This window comes from Myotis lucifugus, unplaced genomic scaffold (assembly GCF_000147115.1).
Source record: "Myotis lucifugus unplaced genomic scaffold, Myoluc2.0 scaffold_131, whole genome shotgun sequence".
NCBI classification, from domain to species: domain Eukaryota; kingdom Metazoa; phylum Chordata; class Mammalia; order Chiroptera; family Vespertilionidae; genus Myotis; species Myotis lucifugus.
The window spans coordinates 492,937-513,959 of record NW_005871179.1 but is presented as its reverse complement, the minus strand read 5'-3'; the positions used below and the strand labels follow the sequence as shown (position 1 = coordinate 513,959).

Here is a 21,023-nt window from a genome sequence, read left to right as displayed (position 1 = left end):
CTTCCCCCTTCTTTCCCCACTGCCCCCATGTGCATTACCATTACCTTCCTCACTCCCAAGCTCCAAGGGCCCATCCTTTGCCTCTATAACTTGTTTCATCAGCTCATTTCTTCTACGAATTACTTCTTCTACCTCTGTGATTTTATAAATAAATGTTCTCTTATTAAAAAAATAATAAAATAAAATAGCCCAAGCCAAAGAAGATGAAGCTTGAACTTGAACAGTGATAGTGCAGTTGGAAAAAAGGAACAAACACAGAAATATTCAGAAAGTAGAAAAAGCAGAACTTGGTGAAAGTGGATATGGAAAGTGAGGGGAATAAGGTAGATGCATTAGGAGGGGGTCTCAGGTGTTGGCTTGGGTAGGTGGAAAAATAATAATGCCATTGAGCACATGAACACAAAAGAAGGAGAAGAAAGAGGAGGAGGAGGAGGGGGAGGAGGAGGGGGAGGAGGAGGAGGAGGAGGGGGAGGAGGAGGAGGAGGAGGGGGGAGGAGGAGGAGGAGGGGGGAGGAGGAGGAGGAGGGGGGAGGAGGAGGGGGGGGAGGAGGAGGAGGAAGATTTGTGATTTGTGAGAAGGAGGAAGAATGTAAGTTTAGTTTCGAACAAACTGCATTTGAGGGTGGTGCATGTGTACTGGAGAGAGATTGGAAGACATCAATATGCTGGTAGTGATTAAAATCATTTCAATGTATGGTCAGCTATTGTGAATAATGTTGCTATGAACATGAACATACAAATATCTCTTGGAGACCCTGCTTTCAATTCTTCTGGCTATATACCCAGAAATGGAATTGCTGGATAATATGTTAATTCTGTGTTTAATTTTTCGAGGAACCTCTATACAGTTTTCCATAGTGGCTGCACCATTTTACATTTCCACCAACAGTGCACAAGGTTCTAATTTCTCAATATCCTCACTAGGGACACTGGTTATTTCCTATTTTTTCATCATAGCCATCCTAATGGATATGAAGTAGTATCTGATTGTGATTTTGACTTGCATTAGTGATGATTAGTGATGTAGAGCATCTTTTCATGTACTTATTGGTCATTTATATATTTTCTCTGGAGAAATGTCTATTCTCTGGAGAAATATCTATTCTAGTTTGCCCGTTTTTTCAGTTGTGTCCTTTAATTCTTGAAGGACAATTTTGATAGGTAATGTAGTTTGTTTTCTTTTGTCTTTCAGCTGTGCAGATTGTCTTTTAGCTTGCATTGTTCTGTTGGGAATTCACCTATCAGTTCCTTGACTGGATAGATTGCTGATAAAACATTACTTCTAGATGTGTCTTGCAGGTGTTTCTGGAAGAGATTAGCATTTTGATCTGAATCAGTAAACTAAATAAAGAGATCTACCCTGCCAATGTGAGCAGGCATCACCCGATCAATCCATAGAGGGCCCAAATAGAACAAAAAGGCAAAGGAAAAGCGAATTTCCTCTCTTCTTGAGCTAGGACATCCCTCAGACATCAGAGGTCCTGACTCTCAGGCCTCCGGATTCCAGAAACATTAGCAGCCTCCTATTCTTAGGACTTTGGACTCAGACTGGTTCTCCAGCTTACAGATAGCATAGTGTACGACTTTTTGGTTTCCGTAACTGCATGAGCCCAATCCTATAATAAATCTCCTTTTCTCTCTCGCCCCTTCTTGCTGTATCCCATTGATTCTGTTCTCCGAAGAACACTTTACTAAAATAGAAGGTAATTGCCTTTTTCCCTCTGACTGCTTTTAGTATCTTCTCTTTGTTTTTGATTTCCAACACTTTTACTGTAATAGGCCTAAGTATCTTTGTATTTGTCCTCTTTAGGACTTTGTCTTAATAATCTTTGTAAAACCAGCACACGGTGTCTGACATGTAGGAGGTGCTCTTTAATCTGTGCTAAAGAGAAATTCATAGCTTCCCACAGATATTTAAGGAAGCAAGGCTTGAATTCCCCTTCACCCTACACTTTGGTCTTTCAATGATCCTATTCCGAATTCCAGTCTCTGTGATTTTTTTCTTTGACCCTGCTCCTGGCCCCTGGACTTAGTTGGAGTTTAGACATGGTTTTTCTCATGTTTAGTCCTGCTCACTCCAACTGCCTTTCCTTTACTTGGCTGCCCTCCGAATCTCAACGTCCCATGTGACATTAATCCCCTATTCCCAACCCAGTGCTTGTGTGTGGGGGGGCGGGGGGGAGGGGGCAATTCAGACATTAGAAATAATGAAGAAGAGTTTTAAAATTCTCGTTAAAAAAGATACCAAACACAATGGCAATTTATTTATTTTACATATTACCTTTCAACATACACACAATTTTTAAAAATCCTCACCCGAGGATATATTTAGAGAGAGGAAGAGTGAGTGAGAGAGAAACATCGATCAATGTGAGAAAGAAACATCAATCGACCCTAACCGGTTTGGCTCAGTGGATAGAGCGTCAGCCTGCGGACTGAAGGGTCTCAGGTTCGATTCCGGTCAAGGGCATGTACCTTGGTTGCGGGCATATCCCCAGTAGGGGGTGTGCAGGATGCAGCTGATCGATGTTTCTCTCTCATCGATGTTTCTAACTCTCTATCCCTCTCCCTTCCTCTCTGTAAAAAAAAAACCAATAAAATATATTTTAAAAAAAGAAACATCAATCGGTTGACTCCCGTACGCACCCCGACTGAGTATGGAACCTGCAACCTACATATGTGACCTGACTGGGAATTGAACCTACAATGTTGTACAGGACAACACTCTAAGCAATTGAGGCACCTGGCCAGGGCTGTACACAGATTTTTATATAGTTATAATCTTAATAGGCTGTGTTATTTCATTAACTATGACATGATGGACTTTTATTCTCTTTAAAGACTGAAGTCTTATCATTTTGTCATCATAATAATTAATTTGGCAAGCATTTACTGAATACCTGGCTGGCATTGTGCTAGGCATCAGGGCTACAAAGATAAAATAAAAATATGATGTTTTTTCTTTTTTTGTTTGTTTGTTTTGTGTTTGGATTTCTGTTTAGAATCTACTGATGAATTTTCCCCCCTTTACCTATTGATTTCAGCGGCCTTATAGTATGTTCTGATATTTGGTAAGTCAAAAAATTATGGTTTTACTTTATGCTTTAAGACTTTTACATATTTAGAGAGAGGAGAAGGGGGAAGGGGAAAGCTATATTGACAACAGAGAATAGCTAAGTGTTGCTACATGTACCACAGGAAGTGCAAGCAGAGACACATGGGAGGGAATGTCAGGAAGTTGTCATGAAGGCAGGAAGCCTTGAGCTGAGTTTTGAAATATGAGTAGGTTTCGCCAGTTGAAGATGTTGAGGTTTTAGGGGGTTAATAAATCATACCCTCTCCCTACACCAGTTCAGAACCAACTGAAAAATAGACATAGAGAATAATAGTTGGATGAAAAGCAGGATGCCAACTTTATTGCTGATAAGAGTTAGATAAGAGGACTTGCTTAGAAGACAAATGGTAGTGCTAACATTCCTCTTCATTTAACACTAGAGCCCCAGTGCACAAAATTTGTGCATGGGGGGGGGGTCCCTTCAGCCCAGCCTGCACCCTCTCCAATCCGGGACCCCTCGGGGGAATGTCTGACTGCCGGTTTAGGCCCAATCCCTGGGATCGGGCCTAAACCGGCAGTCGGACATCCCTCTCACAATCCGGGACTGCTGGCTCCTAATCACTCACCTGCCTGCCTGCCTGGTCTCCCTCAACTGCCCCCCCCTGTTGGCCCAGTCACCCCTCATGGCCCTCCCGCCGGCCTGGTTGCCCCACGCAGCCTGCTTGTTCAGTCGTTTGGTCGTCCCTCACTAACCCCCCTGCCAGCCTGGTCGTAGGGTATGAGGGTTAATTTGCATATTACCTCTCTCTTATATAGGATGCTTGACTTCTTAGTCACAATAAGCACAGGACAACCTTGGTTTCCTACTTTTCCAAGTTTACTGATTAAACACTTTTGAATGAAATTGAAATTTTCTTTTTCAATGAACAAAAGAGAAACTTAATTGAGGCTCCAGGGTCATGGGGTTCAGGCAGAAGGCTGCCCTGTGGGCCTGAGGAGTTGGTGGAGGGGCCTTATTTAACCTTCTTCTTGGAGCACATGTTGTTGGTGTGGCCCCACTTCTTGTGGGAGTTGACAGTGCAGAGGTGCAGGTGAGTGTAACACTTGTGGCAGATCATCTTGTTGCAGTTGTACTTCTGGGAGAGCTGGCAGAGGGAGGGCTCGGTGATGCCACTCCGCAGACAAAGCACCAAGTGCAGGGTGGACTCTTTCTGAATATTGTAGTCTGAGAGAGTACAGCCATCCTTCAGCTGTTTGCCCTCAAAAGTCTGGCGCTGCTGGTCAGGCAGGATGCTCTCCTTGTCTTGGATTTTAGCTTTGACATTCTCAATGTCAAACCTCAAGGGTGATGGTCTTGCCAGTTAGGGTCTTCACAAAGACCTTCATCTCTGTGTCTGCTGAGGAGGCTGCTCTATGACCTCATTGAAGAGAAAGAGCATGAAATAGAAATTTTAAAAAATCCCGTTTAAATAGAATCAGAATTATAAAATGCTTAGGGATAAATTTGAAAAAATGGTGTACAAGACCTGTATATTGAAAACTAGAAAACATTGCCAATAGAAATTAAATAAAACCAACATAAATGGAGTGACACACTATGATCAATAGTGTTAAGGTGTTATTTGTACCCAAACTGATCTAATACAATCCCAATTAAAACCCTAGTAGGCTTTTTTTTGGTAAAATATTTACAGCTGATTCCAAAATTTATATGGAAATGCAGAAGACCAACTAGAATAGTCAGAAACAACGTTGGAAAGAAGAACATAGTTGGAGAATCTATACTACCTGTGGAGGACAGATTCTAAGATGGCACCATTATCCTTTCCTCCTGGTGTTCAGGCCTTTGTATAATCCCCTCCCCATGTGTGTGGACAGGACCAGTGACTTGCTTCTAACCAATAAAATACGGTAAAGGTGATGAGATGTGATTTTGTGACTACATTAAGTTAGATAAGACTGTCCTGCTAGCAGACTCACTCTCAAGTCCTTTTCTCTCTCTGGCTCTCTCCCTTTCTCACTCTCCTTTATGGTTCTGTTGGGGATGCCCAGGTGGCAGAGAATTGTAAGGGGCTCTAGGAGTTGAGAGCAGCTTCTAGCTGCCAGCCAACAAAAAACAGAAGCTCTCAGTTACACAGCTGCAGTGAACTGAATGCTGCTAATAAAATGTGGATTTTTTCCTAGTCAAGCCTCCAGATAAGAGGCCAGCTCTGGCCTACACTTTGATTACAGCCAGTGAGATGATAAGCAGAGGATCTAACTAAGCTATGCCCAGACTCTTTGTTGTGTGTGTGTGTGTGTGTGTGTGTGTGTGTGTGTGTGTGTGTTAATCTTCACCTGAGAATATTTTTCCTTTGACTTTTAGAGAGTGTGGGAGGGAGGAAGGGAGAGAGAGAACATCAATGTGAGAGAGACACATCTATTATGGTTGCCTCCCACCATATTGGGCCTGAGGACCAAACCTGCAACCCAGGTACGTGCCCTTGACTGAGAATCGAACCTGTGACCCTTCAGTGCACGGACCAGCACTCTAATGACTGAGTAACACTGGCCAGGGCTATGCCTGAACTCTTGATCTACAGATACTGTGAGATAATAAATGTGTATTGTTTCAAACTTTCAAATTTGTGGTCATTTGTTATTCAGCAATAAATAGATAACAACTCCACTACCTGATTTCATGACTTATTATAAAGCTACTATAATCAAGAATATGTGATATGGGCACTAAGATAGAGACAGATAGGTATATGGAACAGAACAGAATCCAGAAATAGACCCATACAAATATGGCTAAGTAATTTTCAACACACGTGCCAAGGCAATTTAATGGGGGCAATGGATAGCTTTGTACAAATACACACACACACACCACCACCACCACCACCACCACCACCACCAACAACAACAACAACACAACAACAACAACCCAGACCTTTACTTCTCACCATGTACAAAAATAGCTCAAAATGTGCCCAGGCAGCGTGGCTCAGTGGTTGAGGGTCGACCTATGAACCAGGAGGTCACGGTTTGATTCACAGTCAAAAATATTTTTTAAAAAATAGCTCAAGCCGAAACCGGTTTGGCTCAGTGGATAGAGCGTCGGCCTGCGGACTGAAGGGTCCCAGGTTCGATTCTGGTCAAGGGCATGTACCTGGGTTGCGGGCACATCCCCAGTGGGGGTCGGGGGGTGCAGGAGGCAGCTGATCGATGTTTCTCTCTCATCGATGTTTCTAACTCTCTATCTCTCTCCTTTCCTCTCTGTAAAAAAAATCAATAAAATATATTTTTTAAAAAATAGTTCAAAATGGATCATAGACCTAAATGTACAAGTAAAAACCTATAACACTTCTAAAAGAAAACATGGAAGAAAATCTTAGTGACTTTGAGTTTGGTAAAGATTTTATTTTATTTTTTAAAATATATTTTTATTGATTTCAGAGAGGAAGGGAGGATAGAGAGATAGAAACATCAATGATGAGAGAGAATCACTGATCGGCTGCCTCCTGCACACCCCCTACTGGGGATCAAGCCCACAATCCAGGCATGTGCCCCCGGCTGGAACCGAACCTGGGACCCTTCAGTCTGCAGGCCGATGCTCCATCTACTGTGCCAAACCGGCTAGGGTGAGTTTGGTAAAGATTAAAAAAAATATAATACAAAAAGCATTGCCGTAACCGGTTTGGCTCAGTGGATAGAGCGTCGGCCTTCGGACTGAAAGGTCCCGGGTTCGATTCCGGTCAAGGGCATGTACCTTGGTTGCGGGCACATCTCCAGTAGGGAGTGTGCAGGAGGCAGCTGATTGATGTTTCTCTCTCATCGATGTTTCTAACTCTCTGTCTCTCTCCCTTCCTCTCTGTAAAAAATCAATAAAATATATTTTAAAAAAAGCATTAACTGTAAATGAAAAATGTTAATAAATTGGATTTCATTAAAATTAACATGTCTTGCTTCTCAAAAGATACTGCTATGAAAATGAAGAGGCAAGCCATCCTGAAAGAAAATATTTTCAGAACATATATCTGATAAAGGACTAGTATCTAGAATATATGAAGAATTCTTATAATTTAATAAGACAATCCAATTTAAAAAATGGTTAAAATATTTGAACAGGAACTTTATCTAAGAAAATATACCAAAGGCAAAATAAGCATTTGAAAACATGCTGAACATAATTTGTCATTTACGAAGTGTAAATTGAAACCAAAATGAGATACCATCATACTCCCATTGGAAGACTAAAATTAAAAAGACTGAGCATACCAAGTGTTTGGGAGGATGTGGAGCAACTGTAATTCTCATACACTTCTGTGAGAATGTAAACTTATCAGTCACTTTGGAAAACAGTTTGCCCTGAGTGGGTAGCTCAGTTGGTTAGAGCATCCTCCCAATATGCCAAGGTTACAGGTTCAATCTCTGGCCAGGGCACATACAAGAAGCAACCAATGAATGTATAAATAAGTGGAACCACAAATTGAGGATGTCTCTCTTCTCTCTCAAAATTCAATCAATAATATATATAAATAAATAAAAGTTATGCACTTACCATAAAACTCACTCATTCCACTCCTAGATGTTTACCTAAGCAAATGTTCATACTAGCAGTTTTATTTGCAGTGGACTCAAACTGAAAACAGCCCAAATGCTCATTAACATGTGAATGAATGAATAAAATAGTTACGTATTCGTTTAATGGAATGCTATTCAACATTAAAAACCAATGAATTGCCCCTCTGGTGTCGCTCAGTGGTTGAGTGTCAACCCATGAACCAGGAGGTCACGGTCGGATTACCGGTTAGAGTATATGCGGCCTCTGTCCCCAGTAGGGAAGGTGCAGGAGGCAATAATTTTGGTGAGAGAAGCAGCCAAAAAATGAATTTATTCCGGATATATAAAATAGTAGAAAATAAAAACTAGTCTATGGTGACAGAAAAGAGGCAGAACTACAAAGGAACAGGAGGAAACTTTTGAGGGTGATGGATATGTTCATTATCACACACACACACACACACACACACACACACATATATTAATCATCACCTGAAGATACGTTTTTATTGATTTTTAGAGAGAGTGGAAGGGAGAGAAACATCGTGTGAGAGAGAAACATCCATCAGTTGCCTCCCGTGTGTACCCAATTGGGGATCAAACCCGCAGCCTAGATAGTGCCCAGACCGGGTATGAACCTTTTGGCTTACTAGACAGCATGTTCATTATCTTGATTGCAGTGATGGGTTCACACGTGTATACCTATGTCAAAACTTATCAGATTGCACACTTCAAATATGTGAAATTTACCGAATGTCATTTAAACCTCAGTTGAATTGGGGGGTTGGGGAGAAGCAACGAATGCAAGCTTCCTGTGGGCCCGAGGACGTGAAATCAGGGACGGGGGAGGAGCTACGTCGCGCATGCTCAGTCCTCCCTCCACGCTCCCCAGTCGCATCCCCGCTGGGAGGCGTGGCTGACGCGTGCGTGCGTAGCCCGGGTAGGACGCCATAGTGAGCGGGAGGCCGCGAGGCGCGCTCGCTCGTCGCTCCTGGGAGACGGTCTCACAGAACTCGACGGCCCTGTCTCCCGAGGGCACCGCGAAGCACTGAACGGCTCTGCAATGAAGCAAGTAAGTTGCAGCGGTGTTCACTTCGGAACAATCTTTCGAAGCAGCGGGGAAAGTGGGCTCGAAAGGGCAGGGAACAACCCGTGGGGGAGCTGTGGTAATTTTTGCTTTCTTGTCCGTCTCCCGATTCAGTCATGAACTCAGGAGGGAAAGGACTGTTTCGTACTGACCGCCCAAGTGTCCCTTCCCTGCAAGCACCCTTGCGTCAGGATGGGTCGCTGGTCAGTACATTTTTGTTGAAGGGGTTGAGAAATCTCAGGCACGCCGCTTGTACGTCAGACCAGGGTTCAGATCTAGGCCTTTTCGACTTCAAACCCCGAGGACTTGCTTGGAAAGCGTAATTGAAATCTGAAAAAATTCGGTAGGCCCCAGCCGGTGTGTCTCAGCTGCTAGAGCCGCCTCAGCCCGCGCGCTGGAAGGTCGCGGGTTCGGTTCCTGGGCTGCAGGTTCTGCCCCGGCCCCTGTCGTGCGCACATAGAGGAGGCAGCCTGTCGATGTGTCTCTCGCACATCGATGTTTCTCTCTCTCTCCTCCCCCCCCCCACGCCTCTTTCCACTCTCTCTAAAAATGAATGGAAAAAATAACCTCAGGTGAGGATTAACAACAAAAAAAATTGGTATTCATATTCGGATTCATCGCTTTTATCGACGCAGTGACTTTGTCAGCCCCAAAATGCCCACCATCAATAAGGAGGGATTTAGATGGGGGTGTAGTTTCAAAAATTACATCACATTGGTCCAACGAGTACTATGCACCTTCCCTTTTCCAGGCACTTTGGCGCTGGGGGTATTCCTGAGGAAGGTGGACATTTTCCCGGCCCTCACATAAAACAGGTAAAAGAATCAATAACAAAACAGCTTGCTAAGTGCTCGATAGGAAGCTTCTAAGATCTCTTTTTTCCCTCCCTCAAAATTTGGAGTTTTACCAGGATGTGCTCTTATGTGAGTTGGTGTTTATTTTTTTCTTTGTTTCTTTTTCCCTCTCACTGTGCTGAGCACAGAATGGGCCCTTTCTGGGTACTAAAAAGCTATTTAAAAAGTATGTAATTATCTGTTTTTCTTAAATTTTTAGGTGTTCTTAATAAATATTGGATACTTATAATTTGATGGTTATTTGTATTGTAAATACTGGTTTTTGCTTTGTCTTCACTTTCTTTGTAATATCTGTTGATGAATTTAAATTCTTTTTTAAAAATATGTTTTTTTAAATTGATTTCAGAGAGGAAGGGTGAGGGAGAGAGAGATAGAAACATCAATGATGAGGGAGTTGATCCCCACTGGGGATCGAGCCCGAAACCCGGGCATGTGCCCTTGACCAGAATCGAACCCGGGACCTTTCAGTCCCCAGGCTGACGCTCTATCCACTGAGCCAAACCAGCTAGGTCCTAGTTGCTAGGGCACATTTAAATTCTTAATTTTAATCTAGTTGAAATGATGGTCTTTTTATTTTTTAATGCTTAGTATGTTTTTGGTTAGTATGTTTTGGTTCTTTCCCATCTCAAGTTGCTTATATTTTTTTCTTAATGTTTTTCAAGACTTGCCTTTCAGCAGAATTGATTTTTGTGTATGAGGTGAAAATAGGACTCAGATTTTATATTTTTCCACATAGATAATCTGTTTTCCCAGTTCCATTATTAATTAGTTTGGCCTTTGTCTAGTGGTCTGCAATGCCACCTTTGTCATTGTTCCCAGACTCTCTGTATTGTTTCCAGACTCTGCATTCTGTTTTACTAGCCAATTTATCTAACTCTAGGCCACTTACCTCACTGTCTTAATTACCACGTTTTTGTAATAAGACTTAATAGGACAAATTCCTCACTTTTTTTTTTTTAATTGATTTCAGAGAGAGGAAGGGACAGGGAGAAACATCAGTGATGGGAGAGAATCATTGATCAGCTGCTTCCTGCATGCCCTCTGCTGGGGATTCAGCCTGCAATCTGGGCATGTGCCCTGGCCAGGAATTGAACCCTGACCTCCTGGTTCATGGGTTGACACTCAACCACTGAGCCATGCCGGTCGGGGACCTTTTCTATTCATTTAATAGCTTTTTTAAAAGTTATATCATGTTTGCTTACCAAAGTCTACATGAATCAATACCTTTATCCTTGTCCTAAGCAGTACAAGAACCTTTAGAACACTTTAACTCTAAGTCTTATCATCCCACATCCTAACTTACATGCTGATGATCAATATTTTAGCTTTTTAAAAAATGTTATTCATGAGATATTTATTAAAATAACATTTAGGGGGGAACAACAATACAATGAACATCATTACTGAAAACTGTATACTATCATGCAAAAAAGGATTTCATTTTGGCCCTGGCCAGTGTTGCCAAGTGGTTAGAGTGTCAGTCTGCACAGTGAAGAATCTGGGTTTGATCCCTGGTCAAGAGCACATACCTGGGTTTTGGTTCACTCCCCACCCCTGATTGGGGATCATGGGGGAGGCAATCAGTCAATGGGGCTCTCTCCCATCGATGTTTCTCTCTCTCCCTCCCTCCCTCCCTCCCTCCCTCCCTCCCACTCTTTCTTAAAAAGCAATGGGAAAAATATCCTCAGGTGAGGATTCACCAACCCCCTCAAAAAAAAAAAAAAAAAAGGATTTCATTGGGAAATCAATTTCTAATTTATGGCAGGTTGTACTTTCAGAAATAAAACCACAAAACAACACAATCTAATTCAATCTTAAAGTCTGGAATACTGAGCAAGGAATGTTCTTATTTTTGTTGTTAATCCTTACCCAAGGATATTTTTTACATTGATTTGATTTTTAGAGAAAGTGGAAGGGAGGGGGTAAAACAGAGAGAGAGAGAGAGAGAGAGAGAGAGAGAGAGGGAGAGAGAGAGAGAGAGAGAGAGAGAGAGAGAGACATCAATGTGCCCTTGACCAGAATCAAATCTGTGACCCTTCAGTCCATGGGCCGACACTCTAACCACTGAGCTACCGGCTAGGGATGTTCTTACTCTTTGTAGAAGCGCCTTCTTTTTTTTTTAAAATATATTTTTATTTATTTCAGAGAGGAAGGGAGAGGGACAGAGAGATAGAAACATCCCATTTGCAACAGCATGGATGGAACTGGAGAGCATTATGCTAAGTGAAATAAGCCAGTCAGAGAAAGATAAATACCACATGATCTCACTCATTTGTGGAATATAGTGAACAACATAGACGGATGAACAGGGACAGATCCAGAGACAGAGAAGCAGCAATCAGACTGTCAAACCTCAGAGGGAAAGGAGGGGAGGGTGGGGGTAAGGGGGAGAGATCAACCAAAGGACTTGTATGCATGCATATAAGACAACAGGGGGATGAGAGCATGAGTGGGGGGGAGGGTTGGGGGTTAATGGGGGGGTGAGGACACATATGTAATACCTTAACCAATAAAGAAATTAAAGATTAAAAAAAAAAGAAGGAAACATTGATGAGAGAAAGTCATCAATCGGCTGCCTCCCACACCCCCCACACTTGGGATCAAGCCCACAACTCAGACATATGCCCTGACCGGGAATTGTACCGTGACCTCCTGGTTCACAGGTCGATGCTTAACCACTGAGCCATGCCTGCCAGGCAGAAGCTCCTTCTTTACACTGTCAGGTATCAGGACTCTGCCTTATGGTGTGATTTCAGCCACCAAGTCATCAACAGTAATGTGTTCTAGTTCTTTCTTTTTAATTACCTCTTTACAGTGTGCCTTCAGTTGATCCTTTCAGCCACATAGAATTAATTTAGCTCTTAGCAACTCTTTGAGGCATTCTCTTCCTGCAGTTTCTATTAACTTTTGGTTAATTGCTGCTCTCATCTGCATCTCTTTGTTTCTCTTGCTAATGGACCATGGTAGCAGGTGAGGGCTGTCCCTTCTCATCAATGAAATGATTCTTATGGAAATGATTCTTGAGCTGAAGTCTGTTACCTACCACACTTGTCATCTGCCTGGACTTGATCTTCATCTTTCTTCACCACTGATATAGTCACCATTTTCAATTATCCTCTTATTCTGTCTTACAGCAACCCATTCTTTTTTTTTTTTTCCAAAGCACTTGTCTTGGAATATATTTTGGGTTTTTTTTAATTTGTTTATTGTCTATCACTGTATTCTTTGTAAGTGCAAGGAAGTACAAGGTCTGCTTTGTTCACTAACTGGTAGGCATTTAGTAAATGTTTGTTGAATGAATGAATATATATTTGTATTTTGGAACGATCACCCTGATGCAATTAGAGGATGTATCTAAGAATATAAGACTAGAGGTAGGGAGTTAGGGGGCTGTTGCACTTATCCAGGCAAGAGTTAGTGGTAACCTAGACTTGGATAATAGCAGTAGGGATATAGAAAAGTAGAGACTATTAAAATATATTAGGAGTTAGAATCCACAGGATTTTATTACCATTTTTTAAAAATATATTTTATTGATTTTTTACAGAGAGGAAGGGAAAGGGATAGAGAGTTAGAAACATCGATGAGAGAGAAACATCGATCAGCTGCCTCCTGCACACTCCCCGCCCCCCCCCCCCAGATGTGCCCGCAACCAAGGTACATGCCCTTGACCGGAATCGAACCTGGGACCCTTGAGTCTGCAGGCTGACGCTCTATCCACTGAGCCAAACTGGTTAGGACTTATTACCATTTTTATATGGGGCATGAGTTAAGTGGTATTTTGTTTGTTGGTGTTTTTTTTAAAAAATATATTTTCTTGATTTTTTACAGAGAGGAAGGGAGAGGGATAGAGAGTTAGAAACATCGATCAGCTGCCTCCTGCACACCCCCTATTGGGGATGTGCCTGCAACCAAGGTACATGCCCTTGACCGGAATCAAACCCGGGACTCTTCAGTCCCCAGGCCGACGCTCTATCCAGTGAGCCAAACCGGCGAGGGCTGTTGGTGGTTTTTTGTTGTGTTTTTTTTTTTGTTTTGTTTTTTTATCCTCACTCGAGGATATTTTTCCAGTGATTTTTAGAGAGAGTGAAAGACAGAGAGAAATATTGATATGAGAGAAACACATTGATTGGTTGCCTCCTGCACGTGCCCTGACCAGGGCCTGGGTGGAGGGGAACCTGCAACCGAGATACATGTCCTTGACAGATTCAGGGACCCTTCGGCCCCCAGGCTGAGGCTCTATCCACTGAGTCAAACCGGCTTGGGCAAGTGATGTTTTTTAGGGTTTTATCTTTATTCTCTCTTTGTGCAACACACCCGCTTTGCGAGTTCTCATTGATGCCTATGGCTCCAGTTACTATCTGTATGCTTTTAACTCTTAAATATGGAGCTTTAAGTGAAACGTTTTTTTCTGGGTTTCACATCATATATTCAACCATGTATGAGACAACTGTACTAGAATATCTTGCAGTCATTATCTTTCTTGCCAAACCTGCTCCTCTTTTAGTGTTTTTAATCTCATGATATGGTACCACCAACCTCTGATTTGCTCAAGCCAGAAACCTATTAGTGGGTGGCTCTTGTAGCCCAACTTAGGTGGCGATAGGAATATAAGTGTCATCCCTTTAAAAAGGGTATGACTGTCCTGGCTGGTTTGGCTCAGTGGATGGAGTGTCGGCCTGCGGACTGAAGGGTCCCGGGTTTGATCCAGACAAGGGCACATGCCTGGATTGTGGGCTTGATCCCCCACTGCGCATGGGAGGCAGCCGGTCAATGATTCTCTCTCATCATTAATGTTTCTATCTTTCTCTCCCTCTCCCTTCCTCTCTGAAATCAATAAAAATATATTTTGTTAAAAAAGGGTATGATTGATTTGCTCTCCTCTTCATTTTCTATTTTTATTTACTATTAAAGGAAAGGAAAGCTATGATAATGATTGAGATTATGTAGAAAGAAAATGAGGACATGTCCCAGGAGCATATCAGAAGACCATGGGAATTATCATGTATTCAGCACCTATAAGTGCTAATTGCTGTGTTTGGCCTTTACCATTCATTAATTAATTTAATCTTTTCACAACTCTATGAGATTTTTATGAGTGAGGAAATTACAGTTCATAATGAGACTATGGCTTGATCAAGGTTACATGTCCACTTGCGGTAGAGCTGATATTTGAGCCAGGTTTTTCTGATTTCAAGTGTTTCAGTATGTAACTAGGTGGAATTATAAATCAAAGCACAGGAACACAATATGACTGTTGTTAAATATTGCCAAATTGCTTTCCAAAGGAATCCTATATAATAAAGAGTGAATATGCAAATTGACCATCACTCCACCACAAAGATGGCTGCACCCACAGCTGAGGCCGAGTTCCCAAGCGAGCCTTAAGGAGCAATCAGCAGGGACCTGAGGCTGCACCCCCCCCCTCCCGTGGGGCTTGACAGGGCACCTCAGGCCGCGCCCCCCCACCCTGGCTCCAGGCCAGGGGACCTGAGGCTGCGCCCCCCCCCACCCGGCGGGGCTTGACAAGGGTGGGACCGGTTGGGTCTGGATCTAGCCCAATGAGCGGGGGGGCTGGCTGGGTCTGGGTCTCGTGCGATTTTGAGGCACACGTGGGTGGGTGGGGACTTGACTCTCGGTCCTGTGGTGCACCCCAGACTCTGACAGGAGGAAGATTTTCATATACATTTTACTAATATTCTTTCATCTCTGACACTTCTATTATAGAGAAAGGGCAAATAGCAATATTAAAATATTTCCTCTAATTAATCCCCTTTTAATGTGCACAGATTTCGTGCACCGGGCCACTAGTATACTGATATAAAATGCCAATGTACAGTTCCATTACAATATCTTCATTATTGAGCATGTAATATAATTTTAAAAAAATAATGGAGCCTGGCCAAGTTTAGGGTTTTGGGTTCTCCATGTGTGTTGCAGAAGACCCAGGAAATAGGCTTGATTTGGGTCAGTTCAGTTCCAGCTTGGGTGGAACTACATTTGTGAACTTGTTTTGCGTGTCAGAACCAGGGACAGCTCCTCCTGTCCCTCCCCTTGCTGACCCTTGGCTGGTGTGAGCCGGGGTGAGAGTGGGCAGATTTGGGCATGGTGTACTTCTTCTAGCATCTTCTGTTTCTTGCTTCCTTTTTTATGCTAGAATATCACAACTAATAGTTCCTGGCATATGTGGGGTTATTCACCTTCATAATTTCTGCTAACGCTGCTTGGTATGCCTTGTTCCCATCTTTTGCCTGGCCAATTCCTGCTCATCCTCCCAGGCCTTTTTAAGTAGGAATCTCTTCTAGGAAACCTACCCTGATTACTCCAGACTTTGTTAGACATACCTCCTTTTAGTTCCCATGCTTGCCTTTGTTATTTTTTAAAAAATATTTTTTATTGATTTCAGAGAGGAAGGAAGTGGGAGAGAGAGATAGAAACATCAATGATGAGAGAAAATCATTGACTGACTTCCTCCTGCATGACCCCTACTGGGGATTGAGCCCACAATCCTGGCATGTGCTCTGACTGAGAATTGAACTGTGACCTCCTAGTTCATAGGTTGATGTTCAGCCACTGAGCACATGGGCCAGGCTTGCCTCTATTATTATATTTAAAATTACATTGAAATCAGCATCTGTGCTCTCCAGTACAATAGCCACTTGAAATGTTGCTAATGTGAATTGAGATGTACCATGAGTGTAAAATACACACCATATTTCAAAGACTATATACAAAGAATGTAAAATATTCATAATTTTTATATTGATGACATGTTGAAATGATAATATTTTGAGGTTAAGTAATATATTATTAAATTTAATTTCCTGTTTTCCTTTTTATAATGTGGCTACTAAAAAATCTAAAATTACATATTTATCCTGCATGATATTTCTATTGGATAGCATATATATATATATATATATATATATATATATATATATATTTGTCTCTTCTTAGTTGGTAGAGACTGACTCTTATCTATTCTTGTCTCTGTATTTCTTGAGCATAATACTTGGGATGGATGGGAATAGCTGATGCTAGTCCTCAGAACTTGGGGCTGGAGTATCAAGGGTCCAACAGACATTATTACATTAGTTGGTTTTTCCATCTAGGAACTTGGCTTCTCTCTTTACTTAACTCAGGCTTAAAAAAAATTATTTATTGTTGAAAGTATTACATATGTCCCCTTTTTCCCCCCATTTACTCCCTCTAGACCGCCCCTGCCCCAACCCCAGGCCTTCAACACCCTGTCTGTATCCATGGATTATGCATATATGCATACAAGGTCTTTGGTTGATTACCTCTCACCCATCCACCCTCCCCTGCCTTCCCTCTGAGATTTCCCACTCTGTTCCATGCATCTATGTCTTTGGATCCACTCTGCTCATCAGTTTATTTTGTTACTTAGATTCCACATATGAGTGTGATCTTAACTCAGGCTTTTTAAATATGTCTTATTGATTCTTACAGATTTTCTCATACATCACAAATATCTCATAAAGTTTATTTCTAAGTATTTTGAATTGGGTATTTTATTATTATAGTTTATAATTAGTTATTACTGAGTAAATGCTACAGATTTTAAAATAACAGTCCCTGCCTGTTCTGGCTATTTATCTATTGCTCTCAGCTGAAGCCTCCCTATCTATTCTGTGATGCGCCAGGAATTTTGTGAGGTTTGAGTTAACATATGTAAAGTTTGGAACAGTGCCTGGCACTTAATATTAAGTAAACACTTAATAATGTTAGCTATTATCATCATAATTTTAATTAATCTGTAATAGAATTCTATATGTTAGTGTTGGACTTGTGATTTTTGCATCCATATTTCTGAGATCTCTTTTTGTAATACCATCATTTAATAAGAGATAAGGCTCTTTATCTGCTATTATGAACGAATTATAAAAATTACCCTTTTTTCCATATTCTATTGATTTTTTTAAAGAGAGAGAGAGAGACAGAGAGAGAGAGAGAGAGAGAGAGAGAGAGAGAGAGAGAGCGCGCCTTGGTTGGTTAACTAGTTGATTAGAGCATTGTCCCGATACACCAAGGTTGCAGGTTTAATCCTAGTCAGGGCACATACAAGAATCAACCAATGAATGCATAAATAAGTGGATTAACAAATTGATCTCTCTCTCTTTTTAAAAACCTTTTATTGATTGACTTTAGAGAGAAAGAAAGAAGAAGAAAGAGACACCAATTTTTGTTGTTCCACTTATTCATGCATTCATTGATTGATTCTTGTATGTGTCCTGACTAGGGATCAAACCCACAACCTTGGTGTAATGAGATGATGCTCTAAGCAACTGAGCTATCATGCCAGGACCTTTCTCATATTCTAAAACCATTCATATAACATGGAACAGAATTATCTCTTTCAGGAATGGTTGGAAATATTAAACAGTGAATCTTCTGGGTCAGGTGTTCGTTCTTTGGTCATTTTGATAACTTTCTCAATGTCCTCCTTAATTGTTGCTCAATCCTTGTTTTGCATTTTTTCTTTTTTTGTTTTGCATTTTTTTAAAGAAAAAAATATGTAATTTAAAATTTTACACAGGTTTCAAATTCATTATAGTTATATAAAAATTCCCTTATGTTTATTAAATTTCTGTGACAAGTTTTAAAATTGGGGAGTGATAGATTTGTTCACTGTCTTGTGATGTTTCACAGGTGATACATATGTTAGAAATGATTATATTGTACACTTTATATATGTGCAGTTTATTATGTCAATTATACCTCAAATTTCAAAAAAGTAATTTTATAAAGCCTACCAATTTCATAAGTCTTTTCAAAGTGCCAGCTGACATTTATTAATTCCGTTGTTCATGATTTCTGATTTTTAAAATTATCTTCTGAAATATAATGCATTTATTATAGATAAAAAGAGATGGTGCATGCAAGAGCTGTCAGTGATTTATTTCATGATAGTTTCATATATGATTTGTTAATTTGTTATATGTGTATGTGTGTGTGTGTGTATGTGTGTGTGTGTGTATACCCTCACCTGAGGAGTGGATATTTTTTCCTTTGATTTTTTAGAGAGTGGAAGGGAGGGGGAGGGAAGAGAGAGAGAGAGAGCGCGAGAGAGAGGGAGAGAGAGAGAAACATTCACTTGAGAAAAACACATTGATAGGTTACCTCCTGCTTGCACCCCATCCAGGGCTGAGGATCAAACGTGCAACCAAGGTACATGCCCTTGACTGGGAATCTAACCCACGACCCTTCTGGTCGACACTCTACTGAGCAAAACTGGCCAGGACTCTTTTATGTCTTTGTTACTACCTTGATTTTATTGTTCCCAGGCTGTTTTTATTTTATTTATTTTTTAAATATATTTTTATTGATTTCATAGAGGAAGGGAGAGGGAGAGATAGGAACACCAATGATGAGAGAGAATCATTGATTGGCTGTCTCCTGCACGCCCACGGGGCATCTAGCCCGCAACCCAGGCATGTGCCCTGGCTGGGAATCAAACCTTGACCCCTGCAGGGTTCAGAGGTTGATGCTCAACCACCGAACCACACTGGCTGGGCCCAGACTGTTTTTTAAATATTAAGAAAAGGAAAATGTAGATGGAGATGCAGTGTTGTTTGTTTTGTTTTGTTTTGTTTTGTTTTGTTTTGTTTTTCAGGCCATTTTTGTTTTGGGGCCAGGAAGCTCTGGATGTGGAGAAAGTGTAAAAGTGGAAAGACCTGGGCTCTGGCCCATAAAACAGAGACCCTTGGGTGTGAGTTAGCTATGGACTGAGATGCAAGGATTAAACTAGAAACACAAGGAGCAGATAGCTTCCTGGGAATGTACATCAAGAATTACTGCAAGCAGTTGGTCAGCATAAAAAAGCAAAATGCATCTGGATTCCCTTTATATTCTACCACTTTGCATAGCCAAGAGTGAAATCCCTGATAATGGAGACACTTTGCAGAAAGACACTGAGAGGCTAGGGCTAGGCTTGACTCTGCTAGCCACTTTGGAGAGGGGTCAAAATAGTGGCCATTGCCTTTCTACAAAGTTAAGTATGAGGCTTGGTATTTACAACAGGGGATTCAAACTCTTCTTATGGAATGCTGAGCTTGCAGCATAGTTATACCAAGGTAAAAAGGTCTTTGAGGATATTTTGATGCCATCTGTTTGATTCAGATCAACCCAGATTTACTGATTATTCTAGGCATAGCTTTGTGCCAGGCACTACAGGGGAACAGCAATGCATTTGATATGGTCTCTATTCTTTTTTTTTTCTTTTTAAAAATCTTTATTGTTCAGATTATTACAGTTGTTCCTCTTTTTTCCCCCCATAACTCCCCTCCACCCAGTTCCCACCCCACCCTCCTCCCTCACTCCCCACCCACTGTCCTCATCCATAGGTGCGAGATTTTTGTCCAGTCTCTTCCCGCATCCCCCACACCCCTTCCCCCCCGCAAGAATAGTCAGTCCACTCCCTTTCTATGCCCCTGATCCTATTATAATCACCAGTTCATTCTGTTCATCAGATTATTCATTTGATTTTCAGATTCACTTGTTGATATATGTGTATTGTTGTTCATAATTTGTATCTTTACCTTTTTCTTCTTTTTCCTCTTCTTAAAGGATACCTTTCAGCATTTCATCCAATACTGGTTTGGTGGTGATGAACTCCTTTAGCTTTTTCTTATCTGTGAAGCTCTTTATCTGACCTTCAATTCTGAATGATAGCTTTGCTGGATAAAGTAATCTTGGTTGTAGGTTCTTGGCATTCATCACTTTGAATATTTCTTGCCACTCCCTTCTGGCCTGCATAGTTTCTGTTGAGAACTCAGCTGACAGTCGTATGGGTACTCCCTTGTAGGTAACTGACTGACTTTCTCTTGCTGCTTTTAAGATTCTCTGTTTGTCTTTTGCTCTTGGCATTTTAATTATGATGTGTCTTGGTGTGGTCCTCTTTGGATTCCTTTTGTTTGGGGTTCTCTGCGCTTCCTGGACTTGTAAGTCTATTTCTTTCACCAGGTAGGGGAAGTTTTCTGTCATTATTTCTTCAAATAGGTTTTCAATATCTTGCTCTCTCTCTTCTTCTGGCACCCCTATAATTCGGATGTTGGTACGCTTGAAGCTGTCCCAGAGGCTCCTTACACTATCTTCGTATTTTTGGATTCTTTTTTCATTTTGCTTTTCCAGTTGGGTGTTTTTTGCTTCTTCGTATTTCAAATCGTTGACTTGATTCTTGCGATCCTCTAGTCTGCTGTTGGGAGTCTGTATAATATTCTTTATTTCAGTTAGTGTATGCTTAATTTCTAGTTGGTCCTTTATCACAACCTCGAGGGTCTCATTAGATTTCTTCTAGGTCTCATTAAGTTTATTGACAGTTTCTAGAAAATTCTTGAAAAACCTTTAAAGTGTGGTTTTGAACTCTATATCCAGTAGTTTGCTTTCCTCCATTTCTGTCATTTGTGTCCCTTTTTCTTTGTCTCCCGCATTTTTTATGCTTCCCTGTGTTGATAAAGTG

At 41.3% G+C, this 21,023-nt stretch overlaps 1 pseudogene; it reads right to left on the bottom strand.

The window, feature by feature from the left end:
* Nucleotides 1-3,814: 3,814 nt before the first annotated feature.
* Nucleotides 3,815-4,733, bottom strand: LOC102434722 (annotated as a pseudogene).
* Between the last annotated feature and the right edge of the window lie 16,290 nt (nt 4,734-21,023).